The sequence below is a fragment of the Lagopus leucura genome, unplaced genomic scaffold (assembly GCF_019238085.1).
Source record: "Lagopus leucura isolate 7727_CA_CO unplaced genomic scaffold, USGS_WTPT01 Super-Scaffold_54, whole genome shotgun sequence".
NCBI classification, from domain to species: Eukaryota; Metazoa; Chordata; class Aves; order Galliformes; family Phasianidae; genus Lagopus; species Lagopus leucura.
The window spans coordinates 1,615,796-1,641,049 of record NW_024962251.1 but is presented as its reverse complement, the minus strand read 5'-3'; the positions used below and the strand labels follow the sequence as shown (position 1 = coordinate 1,641,049).

General features: G+C 42.1%; 1 protein-coding gene across 4 annotated transcripts in view; it reads right to left on the bottom strand.

Annotated features, from left to right (window-relative positions):
- LOC122181581 (synuclein alpha interacting protein) overlaps positions 1-24,142 on the bottom strand; it is an 81,557-nt gene extending 57,415 nt beyond the window's left edge. For 3 of the 4 annotated variants that reach the window (XM_042874143.1, XM_042874163.1, XM_042874157.1), the window contains exon 1: positions 24,064-24,142. The gene's annotated coding sequence lies outside the window, so the exon portion shown is untranslated. Of the gene's footprint in view, positions 1-7,465; positions 7,545-24,063 lie in introns of those variants that run through there. The other variant, XM_042874149.1, reaches the window with a different exon arrangement.
- Between the last annotated feature and the right edge of the window lie 1,112 nt (positions 24,143-25,254).

Below are 25,254 nucleotides of genomic sequence, written 5' to 3'. Positions count from 1 at the left end.
TTCTCTCTTTTTCTGTTCTTCTGTTGAATAATTCCATCCATAAGAGGGAGAGTGAAATGGCAAGTACTGAAAACATGACAATCTGTAAAAAAAATGCATATGGAGTGCTAAATCAGTGTTTATCTCTGGTTTGGTTTTAGTTGTCAGTGATGGATACCTGACACTAACAGCATTGTGACAGCCAGTAAGCATCTGAAATACAAGGGCTGCTCTGAAAGTAATGCGTCCTATATTATTATGTTGGATATTGGTCCACAGTGTCAGAGGCAGATGTTGCCTTTATGACAGTAGAGGTTGAACCTTCCCACCAGTCTCCTGTTACATATGGTGGCTGTGAGCACAGCAAGGCATTGAATAGTGCACTTCAGCAGTGGTGACAGTGACACTGGTCTCCTCTGCTGCTGCAGATTTGTACAAGCGCAGCATGCAGGCTCTCGTGCACTGCTGGCAAAAAGGCATAGCTACTGGTAGTGACTATGTTGAAAAAGTGTTTTGTAGCAGAGAATTTGCTCTATCAAATAGTTGTTCTGGTGGTTTCTGATCTGTTGTATTTTTCAAGGAAATAAAAACGAGGCATTGCTTTTGGAGCAACCTACTTCCTTTTATTTCATTTCACACAAATTAACAAACAGAAAATAAAGAAATAATGAAGAAATAAATATTAGCAACATCCAGCTGTACTAGTCTGTGCATCTCTTTAGAGATCTACTTTGAAGAATCCTATGGATTATGACCTTGAAGAGAAGTGAAGTCTAAGACTGCTGGTCAATATACAAGGATCACCTCAAAGCTCAAGTAAAGCTCAAGTACTTCAACAAGCAAGAGTCCAGGCAAAAGTGGCAGGAGACTTAAACCGTGCATGAAGCTCCACAGTGAACTCTGATACAAGGTGGAAGAAGGGACAAGTGACCCAGCAGAGTTGCAGTCTGATATTGCAGGGTTAGGAAAGCCATGATCAATCTGGAGTTAAATCCCACAGGGATGTGAAAGACAACAAGAAAGGCTTTCAAAATACATTAATAGCAAAAAGAAATATAAGGGAAATGTGAGGCAGCTGCTGAATGTAGTGGAGAAGTGGTGACAAATGGCATGAAAAATGCCAACGCATAGAGTGATTTATTTGCCTCAGTCTCCTCCACTGCAGGAATCCCAGACTACTGAAGCCAGAGTAAAATTCTGGAGCAAGGGAGACTTGCCCCTTTTGGAGCAGAACTAGGTTAGGAAGCAATTAAACACACTGGAAGCACATAAGCCTATGGTGTCTGCCGTTTTGTGTGTATTAGTGTTTCATCTCAGTGAATGATCTCAGAATGAGGCTACTCCCTATTATCTCTAAAAGTTTACTGCAACTGTGAGAGGTTCCTGAAGACCAGAGGAGAGCAAATGTCACCCCTGTCTTCAAGAAGGGCAAGAAGGAAAATCTCACAAACCACACCGGGCAGGTGCCTCAATCTCTAGAAATTGGTTGAAGACAATCATCCTGTTAAGCACTTGCAAAGAGATAAAGGCCAAGCAAGGGATCTAGAGTAATGAACATGGACTTACAAAGGGGAAACCACACCTATCCAACCTGATACTGTTGTGAGCTACAATACAGAGACTAGCTTGGTGGATATGGGAGAGCAGTGGATGTTGTTTAGTGAGGGTTGATGCTACCTCACATACCAGAGAATCATGGAATCATAGAGTCATAGAATGGCTTGGGTTGGAAGGGACCTCAAGGATCAACAAGTTCCAACCCGGCTGCAACAGGCAGAGCTGCCAGCCAGACCAAGTACTCAATCTGCCCAGGGCCCCATCCAACCTGGCCTTAAATGCTTGGAGGGATGGGGCATCCACAGCCTCTCTGGACAACCTTCTTGAGCACCTCACCACCCTCACAGAGAAAAACTTCCCCCTGACATCTAATCTAAATCTCCCCCCCTTTAGTTTAAAACCATTCCCCCTAGTCCTGTCACAATCTACCTATATAAAAAGTTGACTTCCCTCATGTTTATAAACACCCTTTATATACTGGAAGGCCACAGCAAGGTCTCCCTGCAGCCTTCTCTTCTCCTGACTGAACAAGCCCAGTTCCTCCAGCCTATCTCTATAGGAGAGGTACTCCAGCAATCTGATCATCCTCCTGGCCCTCCTATGGACCCTCTCCAAAAGCTCCACATCTTTCCTGTGTTGCAGGCCCCAGACTTGGATGCAGTATTCCAGATGGAGCCTCACATCCTCATAGAAAGCTGATTAAAGGTGAGGACATGAAGGTGGATTCAAAGCTGGCTGAACATCTTGGTCCAGAGTGTTATGGTCAATAGTGCAATCAATGTGTAGTTGAGGGCAAGTCAGTACTTGTGTATCCCCAGGGCCAGTTAAGCAGATCTGAACAATGGAAGAGAGTGCACTCTAAATTTGCTGATAATAAAATAATGGAAGGAATGGAGGGCACACCAAATGAATGTGCTGTCACTCAAAGGTGCGTGGGCAAACTTGAAGACTGGGCAGGAAAGGAGTGCCCTGAAGTTCATCAAAAGGAAATACAAAGTCCTGAATCTGGGGAGCTATAACCCCATGCACAAGTGTGCACTGGAAGCTTACCAGCAAACAAACTCTTCAGGGAAGGATCTGAGTCCCTCTGGCTGTGAGCTCTACCTTATAGTAAAGAATGCCAGAATTTTAAATTTACAAGATATTTTAAATCAAATTAATATTTCTCCTATATTAGTACTCTCTACATTGAGCAGAAGTGCTTCAGCATTATAGATCCCCCCTCCGAAATTTAAATGTGGAGGGTAGATCCAATGCAAATCATAATTAAAGATAACATGAAGTTAAACATATATTCATAGAACACTTTAAAGGGGGAAGTAGGAGCTCATTGCCATTTAAAGACCCTTTTTGAACAAGTGGAGGAAATAGCTACTATGCCCAAATACGACCGTATTTGCCAGTAACTGGCATTCCGCGGCTTAGATAAATGGAATTAAACTATCAGTGTAAAAAAGTTAAGTAGAAATACATGATAATTGAAGAGTTTAATGCCCTTTGATTAAAAAAAAAAGTCCAAGATGAATGACCAGTACATTATCTTCTCTCAGGAGTAAAAGCTCTTTTTCTTATATAGAAAATTACTAAATAGGGAACATATAGAACTTATTAGTTAAATGCAATTTATGGTTTTTGTGTGTGAAGCTTATAACAACATTTAACAGGGAAAGACGAAAGTATTATCAAAACCATAGCCCTGTGTTTAGCACCTCTGTGAGAGCACTTACTAGCATGAGCTGGTTGGTGGAGAAGTGGCAGAACCAGACCCAGTTCAACTTCTAATGCAAAAGTCTGTGGGAAGCTGAAGTAAAAGGCACCACCTGCATGTCTTACCATTTGGCTTTGGATTGTATCAAAAGCAGCACCTGCATGTTTAGCTGTAAGGGTGCAATCTTCAGTACAGCTGCTATCCTACTATGTTTCTTCTACATCACTGCAAACAGTGGCATTATGGAAGTAAGTTACAGTAATGGATGTAGTACAGCATAGCATGCAATACTGCTGTGTGTTTTTGTTTGCTGACTAGTCTTCCCTTCCATTTCTACATGGTGTGCAGCTGTCATTTACAGAGGTGAGTTGTTTGATCTGGTTTTGTTCTGCATGTTTGTGAACCTTAAAAACCACAGAAAAAGTTAGCTGGTGGGAAATATCTGAAACTATTGCCATATGGGCTTCTTACGATAAAATAAGAATGCTAATGTTGCACAGCTGTAGGGTATATCATATTAAGAGCTAATAGGTGTGTGGTAGTTCAAAGGGAAAAACTAGGCAAATATAGCCAAACATCTCATTTTTGACAGATCAGTCGACCTCTTATTTATTTTGATCTTTTCATTAGCAATAAGCAGACAGCACATTAGCTTTTCTTCTAGTTTGAATCACATATCATACAGAATCACAGAATCGCCAGGGTTGGAAGGGACCTCAAGGATCATGAATCTCCAATCCCCACAAGCTGTTTCAGTTTTAAAATAACAAATATTGATTTCCAACTCCAAAGGTTTCCCCTTCAAGGTTGATTGAAACAAACATACTTATTTTTCTAGGCCTCATTCCAGAAAGCTCCATTGCATGCATTCCAGTCTAATGCTCAGAGTACAGTTTTCTTTCTGCTTCAATCTTGAAAGAAATATAAAACTACGGAGACGAAAAGACTGTTTTATTATGAGAAATCTGGAGTGATTCTCATTGAACAAATGCCTTTCAAGTTGTGCTTATTACTAACAACTCCTCAGTCAGATCACTTAATAACCGGAATATTGATCACATTGTTGCTAAATTGCTGCTTTCTTTTGGGAGTGAGGAAGTGGACTTGCTGTCTTTTAGTATTAAATGTGATGGTTGTTTATTAAAGCACTAAATGCAGAAGTATTTAGAAAAGTAAAAGGGAAGTAATTACTAACAATCAAGTAGATACTCCTTGCCCCAAGTTGGGTAAAGTCCAACTCACACAGCTATTAATGAAAAAGTGGAGCTCAGATATCATTCATAAAGCAAGACTTTGCTTCTGGAATAAGTTATGTGAAATACTATTTATTCAGTGCTTTAAAAACAAAGAAATGAACAAAAGCCATAAGGAATGTCAATAAGAGTTCTTTACCATCACTGTGCATCCTGATGCAGTATGTGACTGGTACAGTGCCAGTCACTGTAGCTGTTAAAAATAAGTGATGTTGAAGTGCCTTAAGTTGAGAAGGATTTTCTGTGCATTTCATGAGAGTAGAAGACTAAGCAAGTGAACCACACAATATTACTGACCTTAGCATGACGTCTTTAAAATGAACTCCCTAAGACTGCACTGGATGCAAGGTTGGATGACTGTGTGATCTTGAGATCTAGGTAAAAGAGTCTCTTTAAATTGGTCCAGAAAACAATACATTTGTTCTCATCTAAAAATCTGCACCAAATATGCACTGCCTTTATTAGGAATAGAACCATTCTCAGTATTTGTACTTCTGTAGGGCTGTAGGTAGATTGTTCCTGCACGTCTGGAATGCAAGGATTTCTAAATCCTATTCTTAAAGTTTGCATATGTTAGGGTTTTTTTTTTTTTTGAAATCATTGTGCTTTGCTGCATTCCTTTTCCCGTCCTATCGGTGTAGCTTGAGCAATGATGATAATTGTGCTGATTAAAAGCAGTGCTTTTACTTTGACTTGCTTTAGAAGTGCCATACTGTTTATAAATTGCTGCTGTGAACTTTTAAACTCAGGAAAACTTCTGAATAAATGTGATAAGGGATAAAGCAGTCCCAGTCTCAGAATTTATTCTTTCATTGAAATAAATCACTCCATTTTTCAGCCTTACTGTTAACTTCTCATTTTTTTCTTGCAACAAGTTGTTATTTTAAATGCAGCTTTACTCTTTAAAATCTCTTGCTCCTGTTGAGCTGTCCCCTTTATATTTTTATATTTTAAAGTTGACTGGACAGATAATTTCCTTTGCATGATATATTTTTCTTGGCTTACACTGAAGGAAGGAAAGTATATAGAACAAACTCATACAAGAGAGGTTCAGTCAGTGAGAGACAAACCAGACACTGAGCAGGACAAGTAATAGAAAAAAATGTTATTACACATAATTAGAAAAAAACTTTGGGAGCCCTAAAAGGTAAGAAAAATTGGTTAATGCTTCAGACTGCATTGTAGTACCACAAATCCTTCTATGACTTAGTAGTGTTAACACACTCTAACCATGTCAGCATGTCATTTTATTTGAATGCATAAAACTGAAGTGATATTCTTCAGAAGCCAATGACTCTTCATTTGTGATGCAGTATCTCCCTTTACACTGCTGTCTGTTTGAATATTTATGATCATATTCTGGTAGCTTTCCCCTTAGAGTTAATGAAGGGAATGTAAATACAAATGAGAAGCTGGCATATAAGTTTGCAGATGACACCAAGTTGTGAGGGAGTGTTGATCTGCCAGAGCAGAGAAGGGCACTAAGAGGGACCTGGATAGACTGGATCGATGGGCCAAGATAAAATGTATGAGTTTCAGAATCAGTGTGTGAGTATTCAGTTGCAGTGTCAAGTCCTGCATTTTGGTCACAACAACCCCAGGCAACCCTACAGGCTTGGGGAGGAGTGGCTGGAAAGCTGCCTGATGGAAAGGGACTTTGGTGTGCTGATGGACAGTTGGCTGAATACGAGGCAGCAGTGTGCCCAGGTGGCCAAGAAGGCCAATGGCATCCTGACTTGTATCAGGAATGGAGTGGTGAGCAGGACTAGGGAAGTCATCGTGCCCCTGTACTTGGCATTGGCGAGCCCTCACCTTGAGTACTGTCTTCAGTTTTGGACACCTCAGTACAGAAGGGACATGAAGGTGCTGGAGCAGGTCCAGAGAAGGGCAACAAGGCTTGTGAAGGGCTTGGAGAATGTGCCCTATGAGGAGAGACTGTAGGAACTGAGGCTGTTTAGTCTGGGGAAAAGGAGGCTGAGGGGAGACCTTATTGCTCTCTTCTAATACCTGAAAGGTGCTTACAGCAGAGAGGGGTTGGTCTCTTCTCACTGGTGACAGGACGAGGGGACATGGCCTCAAGTTGCACCAGGGTAAGTTAAGGTTGGATATCAGGAAACATTTCTTTACAGAAAGAGTTGTTAAGCATTGGGATAGGCTCCCCAGGGAGGTGGTTGAGTCACCATACCTGGATGTGTTTATAAACCATTTGGATGTGGTGCTCAGGGACATGATTTAGCAGAGGGTTGTTAGAGTTAGGGTAATATGGTTAGGTTGTGGTTGGACTCAATGATCTTTAAGGTCTTTTCCAACCTGAGTGATTCTATGATTCTACGATTCTATAACTGGATTATGCTTATATTGAGCAGCTCTGCCAAATGACAAGGACAGAAACAGACACAAAGAGACAGATGCTATACCCTTCCAAAAGAACAGTCTTCAATAAGAGACAACATGCAGCTAGGTAACAGGGAACATACACAGCAGTAAGACAGGTGTGATGGCTGCACAGGCAGTGGTCTTAGCCAAGACGAGATGTGCTAGGACCCTGCTCTGTGCTTGGGCCAGAAAGCCCCAGTTTTTTTTTATTTCATTCCATAATGCAGTTAATGTTTTCCCTGATTATGGCAGTGTTCCTGAATGTGTTACAGAGCTTTCCTTAGGTTATGTAAAAAAGCAAACATAGTACAAAGATAAATTAATTTATGGTAGAAGTTCACCATTACAGTGAAATATGAAGATGGCAAAACTAATTTCAGCATTCAGGGTATTTCCTACTGCTGACAAATAATGTGCCTTCCTGAACTGCAGGTTTTAACTCAGTGATAGGCTTTTTACTGCTATGTATTTATCACAGTGCAAAATTACACTGTTATTTTTGTTGGACAAGAAAAAAAGAGAAAAAAAAAAGAAAACTTGCTTTGATTCTCTTCATATTTCTTAATGTCAGGGAAAAAAATCAGATACTTACCAGATTTCAAGCATTTATTGAAACATATTATGTGCTTATTTTAAATATATAAAGCCTCTCCTTTCCACCAATGAAGCTTGTTCATCTTGAGTTACTGTACCATCTGATGCTTAGGGAAGGTTAATGTCTTTACTTCTTTATCTCAAACCTGCAACTGTAAAATGTAATATTATCACCTAATCAAAAAGCAACCATGATGACATTCTGAGAATTAAAGTTTAAGCCTTTAATATTAACTGTGGTTAAGGAAACAGTTTTTGCCAATCACTATAGAAGTATTCACATCTGATTTAATATACATTTGTTTGGAAGTTCAAGTAAATCCTCAGATATTTTGGTTTAATAATTACGGAATGTAGAAAATAAAATCCCATGTGGCTTTTAGCATGATTTCTGATTTACAGCTGAAGTAGCCATTTAATTGACAGTGAAACATGGAGTCATAAGATTGTAAATGCTCTTCAAGATCACCAAGACCAGCCATCAACCTGAAGTGGCGCAGAGTCCCTGCCTATCAGATGGGTTTTACGGTCCCTTACAACCCCAGCCTTTCTGTGATTCTCAAGCAGACTGACAGTCCTGTCTAACTTGGTATCATCTGAGAACTTACTGAGGGCACACAAAATGACCTCACCCAGGTCACTGATCACAATGTTAAGTGTAACTGACCCCAGGACTGAGCCCTGAGGAACAGCACTGGTGACCAGCTACCCACTGGACAGGACTCCATTCGTGGTTACTCTTTGAGCCCAGCCATCCAGACAATTCTTCATCCAGTGAAGTACAAACCTACCCAAGCTATGAGCATCTAGTTTCTCCAGAATAGCTGTAGGAAACACTATCAAATCTTTGCTGAACCCAAATGAAAAGCATTCACAGTCTATCCCTCAAATGCTAGTGGGCTCTCTTTCATAGAAGGAGATCAGGTCAGTCAGGCAGGACTGAGTTCTGCAACATTAACTTTCACTGCAGATTTGCAGAGACACATGCTGTGCCATGGGAATTGCTGAATTTTCAGATAAAGAAAATACTAAGCTTATGACTTATGGTATAGTTTCAGTAAGAGATCAGTCCTGTAGAGCTGTAACTATTAAGTCAATTATCCTGTAGTGGATAGATTCAAATGGTGGCAGCGCCCATCACCAAAAATACTCATTAAACCTCTTTTTCTTTTTTTTTTTTTCTTGCAAATGACTTAATTTCCTACTTATCCACAAGTTAGTTAAAGCTTGTACAAATTCTCTAAAAATGTAGCAGGACCTTTTAAGCAGTTACTTCCCCTTTGAGGAAACTGCATCTTAAGAAGATCTACACGGTCCTTCAGAATCTGATGGCATGCCCCATTCTGAGTATAAGCAAGAGGAGGCACTGGCTGTGCTCAGGGTTTTACCAGTGATGCACATGACAGTTCTGGCATTGGCTGCACTGGCTGCACATCACCATCTCCTTACAGAAGGGGAACCTTATAGATTCCAAAGGGTGTGAGTGTGGGATGCGACGAAGATTATTACTTCCTTAATGTACACTAAATGTAGTTTTCACAGCAAGAAAGAGAATAACATCTCTCTGCAGAATTACAGTGGTCTATATAAAATACTGGCAATTTTTTCACTTTCTCAGTGTTGTGGAAGCAGTTTCCTTCAAAACCAATGTGTTATGCTGCCGTCCAAGAGAAAAAAAAAAAGTGATCTACAAATATTTTAAAAAGATTTTGTAAGTACACTAATTTTTCAAGCATACTGCTTGGTTTTGCCATTTAGGGGAAAGGAATTTTTGTGGCTGTTGGTCCTGGTGAAACTTGCATTTTTCATGCTGCAGTTGGAAATCTAAAATACACATAGGGAACACTGCATTACACCATACTTGTGGTTCAAACATCACTTTCTGCCCCATCAAAGCAATCATTCCTAACATGTTTTTAAAATCTAAAAAGACAAAAAATAGTTTTTATTCATTTTCTCTTGGATCACAAACTCATGTTTCAAGAGCCAAAACTATAGCAATAGGTTGATAGTGCAGGTTTCCTTCTGCAGGTTCTCATAAGGTTGAATTTATGATTAATGACACTACACAGCCTTTGTAAGCAAAAACAGAAAGAAAAACAAAAAAAAACCCTCTGAAACTGTAGGATTTCACTAATAAGTTCTGCTAATGATTTTTTTTCCTTTGCTTATTGAAATAGTGAAAAAACAACAATGTATAAAGCTAACGGACTAAAACTAAAAAATACAGCCAAACTAAGGGAAAAATTAATGACATTTCATACCAAGATATGAATAAGAATAAATTATACCAGAAGCACTGGCTTAATTGGTAATAAAACAGAATGTGTGTAATGATAGGAAATGTGCCACTGATGGATTTTGGAGCTCTGGGTGTATAACGACTCACATTGTACTTGGACACGTGGTAACGCGGTCATTGTGTTCTGTGCTTGAAAACAAGTAATCTCCAAAGAAGTCTTCAGATATGTTTGCTTTGAATGTTAGTAATTTAATACTAACACTGGGTGGGGTTAAACTAATGCATACAGATCAGAAGACTGTATACGGTGAAACTCTCCCTGGAAAATTATCACTGAGCAGAAATGTTGGGAGTTAGCATTCTTCAGCCACTTCAGAAATGTGAAATTTGTCAGAAAAAAAATATCTTAACAAAGCAAGCTTAAAAGATAATCTATCTTTTTTTCCTGTGCTTCCTGAAAAAAAGACACTTTCTCCTCCTAACCGTGACTCCTCTGAGAAAAAGACCGCATATTTGTGATTACAAGAATACCCCGCTGAAAATGGAATTTGTGACCTTCCAAGTGGAAATACAGTTGCCGAACTAAGAGAATCATGTTGAGTGATGAACTGGTGTTATTTTTTTTGTTGTTGTTTTGTTAGTTAGTTAGTTACTTTTCCATAACTGCCTCTTAAATCAGTAAATTCTGCGGCACAAAGAAATTTTATTTCGTGTTACCTATCTTTTCTACTTTAAATATCAGTGGTTCATAAAAGTTCATAAATGTGAATACTCAAGAGGTTTACACGCATCACTGAGAACAGTAAAATGAATGGTTACACATCTGCAGTCTGAACTTTGAGATGAATACAAGCAAATCGTGAATGCGCATTTTTCAAGTGATTGCGCTCATTATTTTCCATTGACTCATGACTGTTGGCAGAAATGAATAATACATTTTAATATAGCATAGAGGTTCAACAATCAAATCCAGAGATTATGCATGGGTATATATCCATCTTCTGTGCATACATAATGTTAAAGCTATAGGTTGTCATCTGTTTTTAATACTAAAACACCAAATAATGTATAATGCAGAACTGTAAAATATATATAGAACACTGCATCAATCATGTACAAGTACTTGTGCTGTTCAACATTTCTGTAAATCCTCCATTAAACTTAGATTTGAGACTGAACCAAAGACTTATATGCATCAAGTCATGGTTGCTTGGAACACTGAAAGAGACATAAAATGCTGCTCTATTTCTATTATTTGCAGTTCACATCATTATTTCAAAGAAAACCAGTGACTGAAATACAGCACACTCCACATTAAAGACAGTGCTTCATCTCCTTAATGCAGGATGCAAACTACTTAACGGCAACTGGGATATCGGCTGACTGGACTTTTAATTATCTGATGCCATCAGCACTCTCCTAACAAGCAAAGAAACAGCAAAGCTTTACCCAGCTATTTAGTAACATTGTCACATAAGAAGGAATAAATATCTGAATACTAACAGTCTTGCTTTGCATTTATGCACTCAGAATCAAGTCCCACAATGGACTGTAAACCATTAGACAAGACAGTCACCTCTTCTATATGCAAAACACAGAAGAATTAAACTTCAACTATCACATTTCAGTGGCTGCTGGGGATGAATAGCTCACGTATCACCTAAAATGATTCCATAATAATATAATATTTTACCAGCATAAAGAAGAAACACATTGGAACTTGTGTAGTGTGCCTGTATTTACTTGAGCAAAGCTTTCAAAGATGCTGATTTCTGGGAAAATTAAATGTAGCACTGAGAAAAGTACTGGTGATGTATTCATTCCCAATCAACTTGAGAAGAAGGGGATCTAAGCAAATATGCACAACATATTGCTTTAACAACAATTTACTCCAGGTACCAGTCTCAAAGTACTCTGCCATAAAAATTTTCACAACTTCTAAAGTATTTTGGCAGAAGTAATAAGTATTCAACATCTGTAGAGCTGTTGCAAGTTCTTGAGCTACACAAATAATAAAAAGATGCCTTCTTTTTGGTAGCCTAGTTCTCGTGTAAAAATCCTAGTAATAGCATCCACAGGGAACCAGAAACTTGGCCCTAAAGTAAGATGGAGCAGCAAAAGGCTTATTTCAAGCACCACTGCTAACATAGGCTCCAACTCTCGTGTTAGGATGAAATCAAGCATAGCAAAGCTCACTCTTTCCAAACCATGTGTTGGCTTGGGGGGAGGTGGGGAATTCTGTGTCAACAGTTTTAATAGAGCAGATGTGACTCACTGCGCACTCATTTAAAAATCAGAAACTCAGGTCTCTCTTTTTTCCACTGAATCAGTGGCAGCAGCACTGGGGGCTGTAGCACGGGAGCAGCAATCCTTCAGAAGATGTTTCTGCTGTTAGTAAAATCAGCTAGATTAAATCACACAATCTGACACTGCAGTTTTACAACGTGAAACTCAAACCTCGGCTTTTGTTTGTCCCTCTCGTGCCATGCAACACCCTTACTTGACTTGTTCTCCACAGCTCGTATCTTCTGTGATTCATGGATCACAGAAAAAAATCTGAAATTAATTTAATCAATACACCATCCCTATAAATCGTCCTGATTTCTTTTTCTTTTTGTCACTGAAGAACACACTTCATTTATAAGTGTTGTCTCAACAAACCAAATAATCTGAGATATCTTTGCTCAACATATTTTGAACGCTGACAGCATCCGTTAGACCATGTTTGGATTTTTTGCTTGTTATCTACTGTAAAGATCAGGAAAAGGTATCTTTCATTTTCTTTTATCTTTCATTTTCTCATTTAAATTCCTCAGCCCAATTCAATAATCATCCATTAGAATTTCAACACCATGTAGTCCCACTGTGGCCCATTCAGTTAATTTCAAAAATATCTTGGGAAAATACTAATGCCAAATGGTACCCTCTTAAGTTTACAACATTCAAATGCTGTATTGAACATCATAACTTAGAACTTGCCTCATTTACACTTGCCTGCCAAAATATATATCCTGCATTTAGTCCCCTGGTGATTTTTTTTTTCCTTCATGATAGCTTTAACTATAAATTCAAGGGAAAGCTCCTATGCGAGTAACATTCCATTCCAGGGTGACAATGTATGGAGTGTATCCTGGGATGCTGGAGTGTATGCGGGGACCTGATGAGCAAACAGCACTACTCACTCTCCCATCTGGCAAATTGGTCAGCCTTGGGCAGGGCACATGGTGCAAAACAAAATGTGTCAGGAGACTGTAGTGAGAGGCAGCCCCAAGCTGAGCAATGCAGTAAATACACTGGAAAGAAGGGAAGCATCCAGAGGGATCTGAACAGGCTGGAGAAGTAGGCAAATGAGAACCTAATGAGGTTCAACAAGGCCAAGTGCAGGCTGCTGCACTTGAGTCAGGGAAATCCCACGTGTTTATACAAACTGGGGGAAGATCTCCTTGAGAGCAGCCTTGCAGAGAAGGACTTGGGGGTCCTGGTGGGCGAGAAGCTGCACATGAGCCAGCAGTGTGTGCTTGCAGCCTGGAAGGCCAACTGTGTTCTGGGCTGCATTAAAAAAGGGGTGGCCAGCAGGGAGGGAGGTGATTGTCCCCCACCACTAAGCTCAGAGGAAAGGTTGAGGGAACTGGGTTTATCTTGGAGAAGAGAAGGCTCTGGGGAGACCTCATTGTGGCCTTCTAGTAGTTGAAGGGAGCATATAAACAGGAGGGGGAATGGCTGTTTATGTGAATGGATAGCGATAGGACAGGGGGGAATGGTTTTAAACTGAAACAGGGGAGGTTTAGGCTGGATGTTAGGAGGAAGTTTTTCACCCAGATGGTGGTGAGGCACTGGAACAGGTTGCCCAAGGAGGCTGTGGATGCCCCATCCCTGGAGGCATTGAAGGCCAGGCTGGATGTGGCTCTGGGCAGCCTGGTCTGCTGGTTGGTGACCCTGCACGTAGCAGGGGTTGGAACTGGATGATCATTGTGGTCTTTTTCAACGCAGGCTATTCTGTGATTCTACGATGAAAGGAGCAGACTCCGAAGGAAAAAGCTTCTTCCCAAAATTCACTCTCCTCGTTTCTTAGAACAACCCTTTTTCATTTGAGATTACTCAGTTAACTACATGAATTCAGTTGCTTGCATGTAATGCTATGGGTAAGTGCTTTTAAAGTAAACAAATACTATTAGATAAGACATGCATTTTGCTGCAGATAGAGATATTAATTTATGTCACAACTAGCACCAGCACTACTGACATATTTGCATGTATCTTTATTTTGATTTAAAAACTGACAAAGGACAAAATCATGGTGATTCTGACATTTTACTCCCTAGACAGAGCTTATAATTGCTTGCTAAAATTATGAGTTAAATGGTGTGAGCTACTGCAAACTTAAATGTTGTCAAATACAAATTATGATTTCCATTAGTTTCAGGGAAATTTCAAAATTCAGAGAAGATCAAATTATTCTTGAGAGATATCTATGACCCTGAGATCAGAAAGTTCTAAAACTGCCATTCATTTTCAATTAAGTGATCAAAAATAGATTGCAACAGCACTTGTTTGCTATCCTGTATAAACCACTGCTACTTGCTGTTGCTACTTTTTAAACAGTACAGGCAGCAGATATAACTCAAAATCAGTGAAACACAACTGAGCTGTAACAAAAGTAACTCCTAACTACAGAAGCACTGCTGTCATTTTAAGCTCTAATTTTGTAGTATTGCCTCCAACAGATTCTAAAAACTCTCTGAAAATTAAATTTCAGTTTTGAAATAAAGAAATATGCGTCACTGCATCAAAAACTAACATCTTATAAAATGTGTGCATTTGGGGCATTCCTTTACATGTACTGTCTGACACAAAATCTAATAGAATGGTTCCATTTCAGTATTTTGCAAAAAGATGTTTTCTTCATAAAGGGTATAATCAAGGCTACTCAGAAAATCAGGCAGTTACTGTCATTACTTCTCTTTCCCACTCCTCCTCCAGCATTTTACCAGCCTAAATCTTACTGCCTCAGCCTGTCCAAGCCCTATACATTCACATCTTCACAGTGCTTTCAAGGATGCTCAGCAGTATTGTTGTACTGTCTTACAGTCATTTAGAATCTCTACAAAAATTGAGAAGGCATTATTAATCACATCTAGAAACTGGAGAAGAGACAAAGGGATGCATGGCAAGGCACAGAATAGCATAGCAGAAGGGCTAGGATCAGAAATACCATGTGGGAGTATCTCTGTGTATGTTCCTATCTCCAGACCACATTGATTGCTGCCAGAAACGGGGGAGCAGCTCTCACTGCAGTACATTTCTTCTATACAGCAAAAGCAAAGAGATTTAATTTGAGAACCAAGTGCTCAAACATGCAGCTTTTGTGGCCAGTTGCCTCATAATGAATTCAGTTTCTTGCTTAGCAACATAAAAGACCCCATCAGAGGCAGGGACATGAGCTGGTCAATGTTGCCTTGCCTGTATTAATTACAATGACATCTCTCTTTCTTCTGTGCTCCTTACCCCTTTATCTATGTGCTTTCCAGAACCATTAGCAAATTAGTCGAGATATCTGTTAAGCATCCCTGGCCACCACATACCTGCCAAAAAGGGGAAGAGTGAGGAAAGCACAAAGTGGCTCTACCACTCCTTTTTCTAATTTGTTTGAGCTATTTAGGTAATGTCCAACAACAGCTGTTTTTTCCTTAGGAGCACAGAGCCAGCTTTGTGTGCAGAGCCCATTACTGCAGGAGGACTTCTGCAGCATCCTGCAGGATAACTAAGGTGAGTGAAGAAGACAAAGTACACCAAGAGTGATGCACTTAAACTCTAGCACCTTCAAACTATGTGTGGGTGCTGTTCAGGAAAGGGCTCTATCTTCTTTACAAAGCTAGATCATATTAGAAAAAGGTACTGCTATTAACAATTCTGCTAGTTCAGTTTCTTAATATATTTTCTCCTCATTTTATTGTCTGGTAAGTGAAAAAATCTTAGAAAACTCATTTAAGATACCCTCGTGCTAGAACTAGGCTTGGCAGGTCAATACTCACGTTATTCTGCCCAATCCCAGCATAGCAATGCTACACTTCTCCCTCAGGAGAGCATCAGGGACAGCCATAAGACATACTTCCTTTCTTTTTTTGCTTAAGAAAAGATGAGGAATATTGTATTTTATTTCAGTTCAATCATTTAACTACACAGAAAACAGTCTCTTGGCAGATAAGTAAGCTGTACATTCTAACAGGCTGAAAAGCTCAGCTTCACCTTGTTCTTCTCCAGCATGTCTCACGTCATGGGAACACAAGCCATGTTAGAGTCTATTTTGTACTGCTCTTTGTTTGACACTATTTGCTTTCATGTGAAATATTTTTATGGCACCAAAAATTTTGCATGAAATCATCTTTTTAAGTCCTAGCTTCAATTTCCAAGTCATATTTTTCTCCTTGTCTTTGTTAAATAACACAAAAATTGTACAGTAAAAGAAATTAATACTTGGCACAGCTTCTCAGTCTGTATCCTCAGATGAAGATTAGTTTCACTGTTTTCTGACTTTTGCTGGTTGGTTGGTCAGAAGAGAAAGTACATTTTGTGAATAAAAACATTAAAATCTAATGTGGAAATATACTTGTTGCTGGTAAGCTTTGCTCGTATAGCACAGCACCTTAATTGGAAGCACACTTCATTGCGAAGTCCATGGGGTTACTTAATATCAAATCTGGCAAAGCCTAAAAATAACCCTCAATACATGCATTAAATAAAGAAATTAAAAAAAAAAAATATCAGAAACAACTTATCTTAAAAATGCAATGAAGTCAGACAGTTTTCTACACATAATAACAGATGTGTAGTAGTCATGTTAGTGTCATCACTGATATTTTTCCAAGATTTTTCTTTCTGACTTGGAAGAAACTCTAACAGGAATTCTGCAGTGGAAAATTGCCAGAACTCTCTCCCAAAGTCTGATGCCCTCCCTATAATTCCATACAGGAGGAAATTAAATTCCAAAATAAACAACTAAACATAGTGGAGAAGAAAACTAGACAGTATCAGTGCAAAGGGACACGTACCCAGATGCAGTTGCAGTCACAGACAACATAGTAGAGAAGCAGTGGGCATGAAGTCATGAAGAGATTTCAGCATGTGCAGGAGTATTCTTGGCAGTGTTAATACAGACAGCACAATTAAAAATAGCAGCTAAGACAGATGAAAGCAGCCTTCAGCATGGCATGACAACTTATCCAGAACGTTTGGATAGTGCACCCTTCAGTCCAGGTTGACAAGTTTTCACATCGCTTACAGATTAAAGGTAGAATCACTGACTAACATACACTGGAAAAGTCCTTCAAGATCATTAACTCCAGCTATCACCTTTGGCCTCCTGAATGCCATCACCAAGCCATGTCCCTTAGTGACATGTCCATACATCTCTGAAATACCTCCAGATACGGGAACTCTAACATTGCCCTGGGCAGCCTGTTCTAAGGCTTGGTAACACTCGAAATGTTCAAACTAAATCTCCATTGGTGCAACTTGAGATAATTTTATCCCTTTTTTCCTTTTTTTTTTTTTTTTTTTTTAGTTCTCTTGTGGTCAGTGTCAGCTTTGCTATCATAGAATCACAGAATGGCCAGGGTTGGAAGGGACCTCAAGGATCATGAATCTCCAACTCCCCTGCCACGGGTAGGACCACCAACCTCCCCATTTAGTACTAGACCAGGCTGCCCAGGGCCCCATCCAACCTGGCCTTGAACACCTCCAGGGACGGAGCATCCACGGCCTCTCTGGGCAGCTGTTCCAGCACCTCACCACTCTCTCTGTAAAGAACTTCCCCCTGACATCCAATCTATATCTTCCCTCCCTCAACTTAAAACCATTTTCCCTGGTCCTGCTGTTATCTACTCGAAAGTCATCTGCTCCTAATTAGTATAGATGTGTCCATATGAGCTACATTCATGCTACTCAACTTCAGTGTAGACAAATCCAGAAAAAAAAATGCTACTACAGACACATTCATCTAAAAACTGTATGTGCAAAAAGAAAAGTCTGGGATCACAGCGTAAAGTATATGGGACCTGATGAGGAACACATGCTTGAGGGAGTGTCCATTTTACTAAGCTGGATCAGGAAAGCTTACTTCTCTCCCCACACAAGCTGCTTTTCTTGAACTCCTGGAGTTCCTTGAACTCCTACAACATGAAGTTGCAGGTTGGCCTTTCCTATGGGGCTTGGCAGATTTAGGCCCGACTAATTGTAAAGTTCAGGTACAGCTACTCACCCAGTTTCACCGTGTAATGAAGCAATAGTGTTACACTCTACAGGCAGCTGGAGGCAACAGTGTTATGTATAAATGGCACTCATTCATCTTCATAAAGCACTAATGCCAGAAGGCTAAATCCTAATCTAAGCAGGCACTTTAGTTATCCACTGTTTCAAGGCCAGTTATTTCAGAAGAATATCAAGACATCAATAACATCTTCATCCACAACTGTTGTTAACAGGGGCAGAACAGACTGTAGCGCAGCAACCCGTTAGTTGGTCCTTTACTGTCAGCTCCTCATCCCCTCTAATGGTGGTTTGCTACACAGGGAGCAAAGATTGCTGTACAAGCACAAAGTGGCAGAGGCCTCTCAAGGATGGCTTACAACAGCTTGTCCAGCAAGTGACCAGAAGAATTTACACATGTACCTAACCTGTATTCTGAACAATACGCTCCAGGGAGATGCTGCATGCATTTCGCTAAATCACAGCCAGCACACAGGTTCAGAAGCAAGGCTGCTCTTCAGCATGTTTAGCTGCCTTATGAGGAGAGAATAAAGGCAAACAAGCTAATTCTGCCTCAAACAATTGCAGTTCTGGCTGGAATCAAATCAGTGCAGCAGGGATTGCATCTGGGCTAATTTACCAAGGGAAGAAGAGAGTGAGTGAAGGACAGACAGTTCTGAGCAGAAGGGTAAGAATCCTGTGCTGCTGTCTCTCCCTGGAAACCCTACAGACATCCTCTGCCATGCTCCACATGGCAGCTCAGACCTAGGCTCATGAGCACAACTGAAACTCCAGGCACTCAGGCAGCGCTTCTCACGACGTTTCATCTAAGAAATATTTCCTGAGGTGCTTCAACAGAAAGCATACAGTACATTAGAAAGCACACAATACGTACAGTACAGACAGTACATTATCTTGTCTGCAGTGGGAGCATCTCAGAAAAGAGCAGGACTGCAGTGTTCACTGCATTGTTCGCTAACATGTTTCACCTGCAACCCTCAAGAGCAACTGTGAGGAGGTGGCAGAGTTCCATTTCTATCTCTTTTCAGTCTTGGAGTCCTGATATCTGAAGTTAGACGAGACGTGAAAGATGGCATGGAGAAATCTACCCAACAGATATACCTTACCAAAGCTTTTCAAACTATTGGGCAGCTGAGTCCCTGCTGCATGTACCAGCACAAAGCTCACAGTGATGAGCAATAACTCCTCTTGTGACTAATTGCTTTGCCAGCATCCTTTCCAAGATCTGTCCTGTTTCATGCAAATAGCAGCCACTGTTTTATCATAATTAGACTGTAGGAGGTGATTCTCTTTCTCCTAAGGGTATCCTAAGATGCCACACACAAATAACTAGTACAAGCAATAAATATACGGAGCAATAAAAAACAAAATCAATCTTCTAAAAACTGTGCTATCTAATTGCTGTAATGAAATAGGAGATGAAGATTTTGCAGTATCATATTCAAAAGGACAGTGAGCAAGTGAATCTTCCTGTATTTGCTGTATCCTGTATCTAACACACTGCTATTCCATTAGCAGGCTGCCTCTCTATGCATCTGCCAAAAAAATGCCCTTCAGGATTCTACAGATAGGAAGTAAAAACCTTTGACGCTGTTGAAGATTGCGGTATTTGAATGATAATATCCCAGTATTTAATATAATTAGTGCATTTACCTTAAGGCTGTCTGAAAGTGTAAGAAGAGAGAAACTCAAATGAGTACATTTAGACTAAGAGGAATAGACACGTGGGTCAAAGAGGATGGCATGATTCTTCTGCTGTGCTGGCACCCTTCTTCTACTTTGTGTGCTATAATTCCTAATTTTGTTTTGCCATTTTAAAGTTATTGTTATTTTCTAAATGTTGGACACAGCAATTACAAATATTCAGATAAATCTCTCACCATACTGACAACCATAGCATTACAAACCTGAAGCCAAATCCAAAGCTCTTCTTAAGCTTTTTAAAATGTATGACTGTGACTACAGCCAGATCTGAGAGTGTAGCTTGCAAAAGGCAGAGTATTTACAGTTGTACATTACTAAACGAGAGATATGAATATGCACATGTAAATATGCCAGTGGTTATATGTTGTTACTGGATTTCCCATTTCCTAAGAAAAATGGCAGTCCTTATGGCCAGATCCTGCAGAAGCGCTCATGGATGAACAAGCAAAACAGTATGACTTCAGATTACAGTTGTGAGCAGAGAGCTGTCATGCACATGCAAGGAAGCTATGCAGCATAGGCTTACTTTTGCTCACAGTTGTAAGCACAGATTGCTAAAATGGGGGAGCCGAAGGGAAGTGTTAAGTTCCTGATTATAGCTGCATTTTCAAGGACAAGTTCCAGATTGATATAATAATAATAAATGGGGAGGAGAGGAAGGAGAGGTCATGTAATGCTTTGTATTGAGTTTAAAGGTAAATGAGACAATGTCTTTTTCTCCAGTACAAACAAGGGAAAACAATACCAGCATTTCAACCGCGAACTGAAAAGGAAATGCTTAGAGCAAACATTACAGAGCTAATACGATGCTTCAGCAAAATGTATTTCCACGTTTGACTTGATAATTATTTATTAAGTGCAAGTCAAACACATCCATATTCAGAACAAATTTTTGTAAATGCGTCTTGACTCACATGAAAACAAACCCAATGAAGGATTTTCCCAGCCATCAGACAGTGACAGCTGAATGGCACTTTCCTTCTCTTAAATAGCTGCAGGATCTCCATACCTCTGGAACTTGATTATAGAAGTGGAAATTACAATTCCATCTCAGGCAGGTAAGCAGCAAGCAATATTTCTGCTGCAATAATTAATTAATTTCTTTTTCCCCATCAGTTAAAAAGTCTCTTGGGATCTTAAATCAATAAGGCATCCTGATGCATACATTCTATTCTCTTGTTTTCAATGGTTCCATTGTGCACATAATTCCATTGCACAACCACATTTGCATTTAAAGATGAATTCCCTGGTGTTTGCTGTGCACCTGCTCCAACTCCTACATCCTCCGCCTCCTCTGAGGAGCAGATACATCTTCCAGGAAAAAAGCAAGCCCAGACACAACCTTCCCTCAGATCCTCCTGCAAACTCTCTGATGATTGCCCCCTTCAGTTTGGCCATGGCCCTGTTCTGACCATTTTTGAGAAGAAAATCTTTGTGCCCTTCCAAAATCTATTACTCCCCAACATGTTTTTAACAATTTTTTGCTGCCACAGTGGGGAAAAATATACATTGACAGTAAAAAAAATCACTGTGTTTTCTAGGTAATTTACAGGAAAGTATTGGCAAACTGGCTCCTTGCAAATACTTAAATCTGAAAAATGGGAAGTTTTCTTTCCTTTACTTGATAATACTCAAGATGGTTTTATAAGGGAAGATGAGATGTTCCTTCTGCCATTCCACTTTTAAGTGTAGCCCGAAACAGACACAGCTTTACTCTCAACATATGCATCATGATTTATTTTAAACAAATTTTAAATCAAACCGTAAATAAAGCTGGAATCAAAAGGAGGTGGGAGGTGTTCCCCTTCTGCCCCCTCCTCCCTCCTGCAATTAGCCACAGATAGCTGCTGGAACTCCTGGCAGCAATAGAGGCAGACAGCGTGGAAACACAGCTCTGCTGCACGCCGCCCCATCCTCAGCCAGAGCAGTCAGAGACAGAGGGAGAGGAGGCAGCATGCTGCATTCATTGCTCAGCAGCTGCTGGGGCTGCTGGGGTTGCTGGTCCTTGTGCATGTGCCCATACAGCGTCACTCTGCACCCCATGATGCCACAACCATGACTGCCAGAATCCCTGCTCCACTGCCAGCACATCACATCTGTTCTTCTCTGTGACAGCTGCATGTCCCACGCAGGGCTGCTCTCATGTTGGCACCCCAGCGCAATATCAGGACAGTGTGACTTGCACGTCTCCATTTCAGAGAGCAGGCAGTAAAGCAGCTGCAGCAGGGCTGCCATGCTTCCCCCTTACTGGTTCTTCCTGCTATCCACGCAGGAAGGAGATGCTGTGAACGCAGACAGTGCAGGGATGCACTGTGTGAGGTGATCTGTGCCACTGTGAGAGGCATGCTACCTCAAGGATGCACAGGAAGAGGAGGTAACCCCAACATGCTGCATCCCGATCTACAGAGTATGCTAAGAGCTCCACATGGGGACAAGTGGTAAGGCCAGAAAGGAGAGACAGAAAGGCAACAGGACAGACTGAGTTGTTCTGACAACTCATCACTCAAGAGTGATGAGATATTTACAGAACCACAGAATCCTGAGGGGGACGGGGAGAACCTCCCGAGTCCCACCCCCAGCCCCATACAGCAGCACCCAGACCCACGCTGTGTGTCTGAGTGGTGTCCCAGTGCTCCCTGAGCTGCAGCAGCTCAGGGCTGAGCCCACTGCTGGATCACAGAATCACAGAATGGCCCAGGTTGGAAAGGACCTCAAGGATCATGAAGCTCCAACCCCCCCACCACAGGCAAAGTCACCAACTTCCACAGGTTGCCCAGGGCACCATCCAACCTGGCTTTGAACACCTCCAGAGGTGAAACTTCCATTGGTTCCTCAATAATGAGAAAAATACACAAAAACTTGCCAATCACTCATCCACAGCACTGGGGTAACTGTTCCGCGCCTGCAGCAGAGTCACTTGGCCACCCAGTGCAGCTAGTCTGCCTTCCACATGTGGCTCTTTGTCAACGCAGAACTGAGTCCCAAAGAAATCAGGTCAAACTTGCTTGCTTACCACATCATTTTCTGTCCTTAAAAAAAATAAAGCTGCTGAGGAGAGGAGTTTTTTCTGTCTCATATAATCCACTGTCTTCTCCAAGACCTCCTCACCTGAAAGTCTGTTTATCTCAACAAGCTACTCTGGCAGGCCAGTCCCTCAGAGCCTCCCCAGATATGGAGGTGGATCTTCACTGCCCCCTCTTCTGAAAGAAATGTCCCCATTTCATCCATCTTCCTACAAGCCACAAGTCACATTTCTTTTTGCACTGCATGGAGCCAACAACACAGATCAAAAACCACAAAGGTCTGGAGAAGGAGAGGTCTGCTGGTTTATGATACTGTTAGTGAAATGGTGTGCAGCTTCTGACAGAACATGCAGACAAAGCACACTACACCTTGTGAAGGATGCCAAAAATGATTCTTTTTCACATTAGGTGTGGGTGCTATGTGCAGAAATCACTGCATAACTTGTGAATTCTCACTGGAATGGTGATACAAGTGACAACAGCTCAGGCCAAATTCCAATTGTGCTCACATTCAGCCTTTCTCATCAGTTCCCAATGAGAGTCCTTTTAAGCCTGCTCTCAACAGCAGGGCTCTTGCTCAGATATAAAAGCCTCAGGTGTGGCTACAGCATGCCATACCCACAGCCTCAGCAGCACAAGAAGCCCAGTGGGTTCCTATGCTCACCGAGCAGCATATGAGCTGCCTGCAGCAAGTCGTGGCCTGAAGATGCCCACACTGACCAGCAAGGCAATGGGCTTCAATACTTATAGCTCGTTAGGGGCACGTGCAGTACAAGATGTAGCAAGACGACTTGCCTCCATGGTTTCTACAGAACCACAGCGACTAGCACGCTTGGGTTAAGTTTTTTTTTCTTTGCTTTGTTTCATTTTTTTGTCGAGAAGTGGTGCTAACTGATCAATGTGTCTTTAAGTACTGTGGCTTCGAGCCAACAACTGAAATGCTACGAGGTAGCAACACCGACAGCGAAGCACACGTCTGTCTGGGAGCTGATTTGTGCGCCGTCCTTCCCGTTTGCTCATAAAACAGCTCGAACAGACTGCTACAAGAAAGAGGTCTGATCCCGGCTTCGCGCCCTCGGACCGCGGTTGACCCAAGGTGCTGTTTTTCTACCGGAGAACTCGCTACGCGCTTCCTCGCAGCTACAAACGCGTAACTTTTGCTCGGTTTCCTCCTCGATTCCGACGCAGGGGCTGCTGCCGAAGGAAACGCCGGGGCTCGCAGCGCCCGGGCTGCGGAGGCTGAGCCGGGAGGCGCCCGCGGCCGAACCCCGTCCCGGGCTGCACGGCGCGGGGCTCGCCGCCGCCTTCTCCGCGGTCCCCGTTCCGCACCCCTCCCGCCCGCGGGCCCACAAAGCCGCTCACCTCGCCTCACCCCGCGCCGCGCTCCGCTCCGCCGTTCAGCGACTGCCGCCGGGTGATGGAGCCGGGGAAGGACCCAGGTGCCGCCTCCCCGCGCCGGTGCGGGATCGGGCCCCGCCCTCGGCCGCTTGCCTTCCTCCGGGGTGGCCCCGCCGCGGCCCGGCGCTCTCCGCGCTCGCAGTGCCGTTGCGGACGGTCCCGCTGCTGCGTCACGATGCGGTCGAGCCGCGCTCCGCGGGCTCAGCGGCGGCCCCGATGCGAGCGGCTGCTTCGTGCGGGGCTGCGGTGGTGCGGAATAGCGCCCGGGGGTCTCTCCTTCGCCCTGCCCCCCCACCGTTCCCTTTATTTTCCGCCCCTTCCCCCGTTTTCCCTCCTTTCTCCGCCCTCTTCCCCTCCCAGTTCCCTCTTGCTCCCCCTTTTCCTCCCCTTTTCCCCCTTTCCCCTTCCATTTTTGTCCATTTCTTTCCTTTTTACATTATTTTCATTTTTTTCTCTTTCTCTTCCTTTTTTTTTTCTCTTTTTCTTCCCTTCCCCCGTTCTTTCTCCCTTTTCCCGTTTTCGTTTTTTTTTTTTCCATTCCATTTTCCCTTTCTTCCATTTCCCCCCTCCCTTTCTCCCCATTCTTTTCTATTTTTTCTCATTTTCTCATTTTCTTCCTTTTTCATCCCTTTCCTCCTTTTTTTTTTTCCTTTCATTTTCCCCACTTTTCCCTTTCTTCCATCTATTACTCCCACAGCCCCTCCATTCCCAGCCCCTTTTTCTTCCCTCCCCTGCCTCCCCCCTACCCCTTATCCCCACTGCCGCTCCTCCCGATGCCGCAGGTGCCTTTGCCCGCGGCGCTGAGGGGATCTCCGCGGCCGCTCGCTGCCGCGTTCCCCATAGCCCCACTCCCTGCACATCCTCCACGTTTTCGCAGCGTGTAGGAAAGAAGCCTGAATGAAGTCTGCTATGAATTAACCCTCATTCTCCAGGCAGGGGCCGTGGGGCAATCTCAGCCCCCCAAACACACCCGTGCTGACTGACGGCGAGGGGGAAAGGTTTGTTTTGGAGATGTCCCTCTCTGCTGCATCATTTGCTTTTGTGGATGGCACACATGGACGTGGCACGTTCCACACTTGCACATACACGGAGGTGAAGTAACCATTTGGGGCAGTTGTAATGCATTTGACGAGCTGGTTTGGTACAGGAATGCTG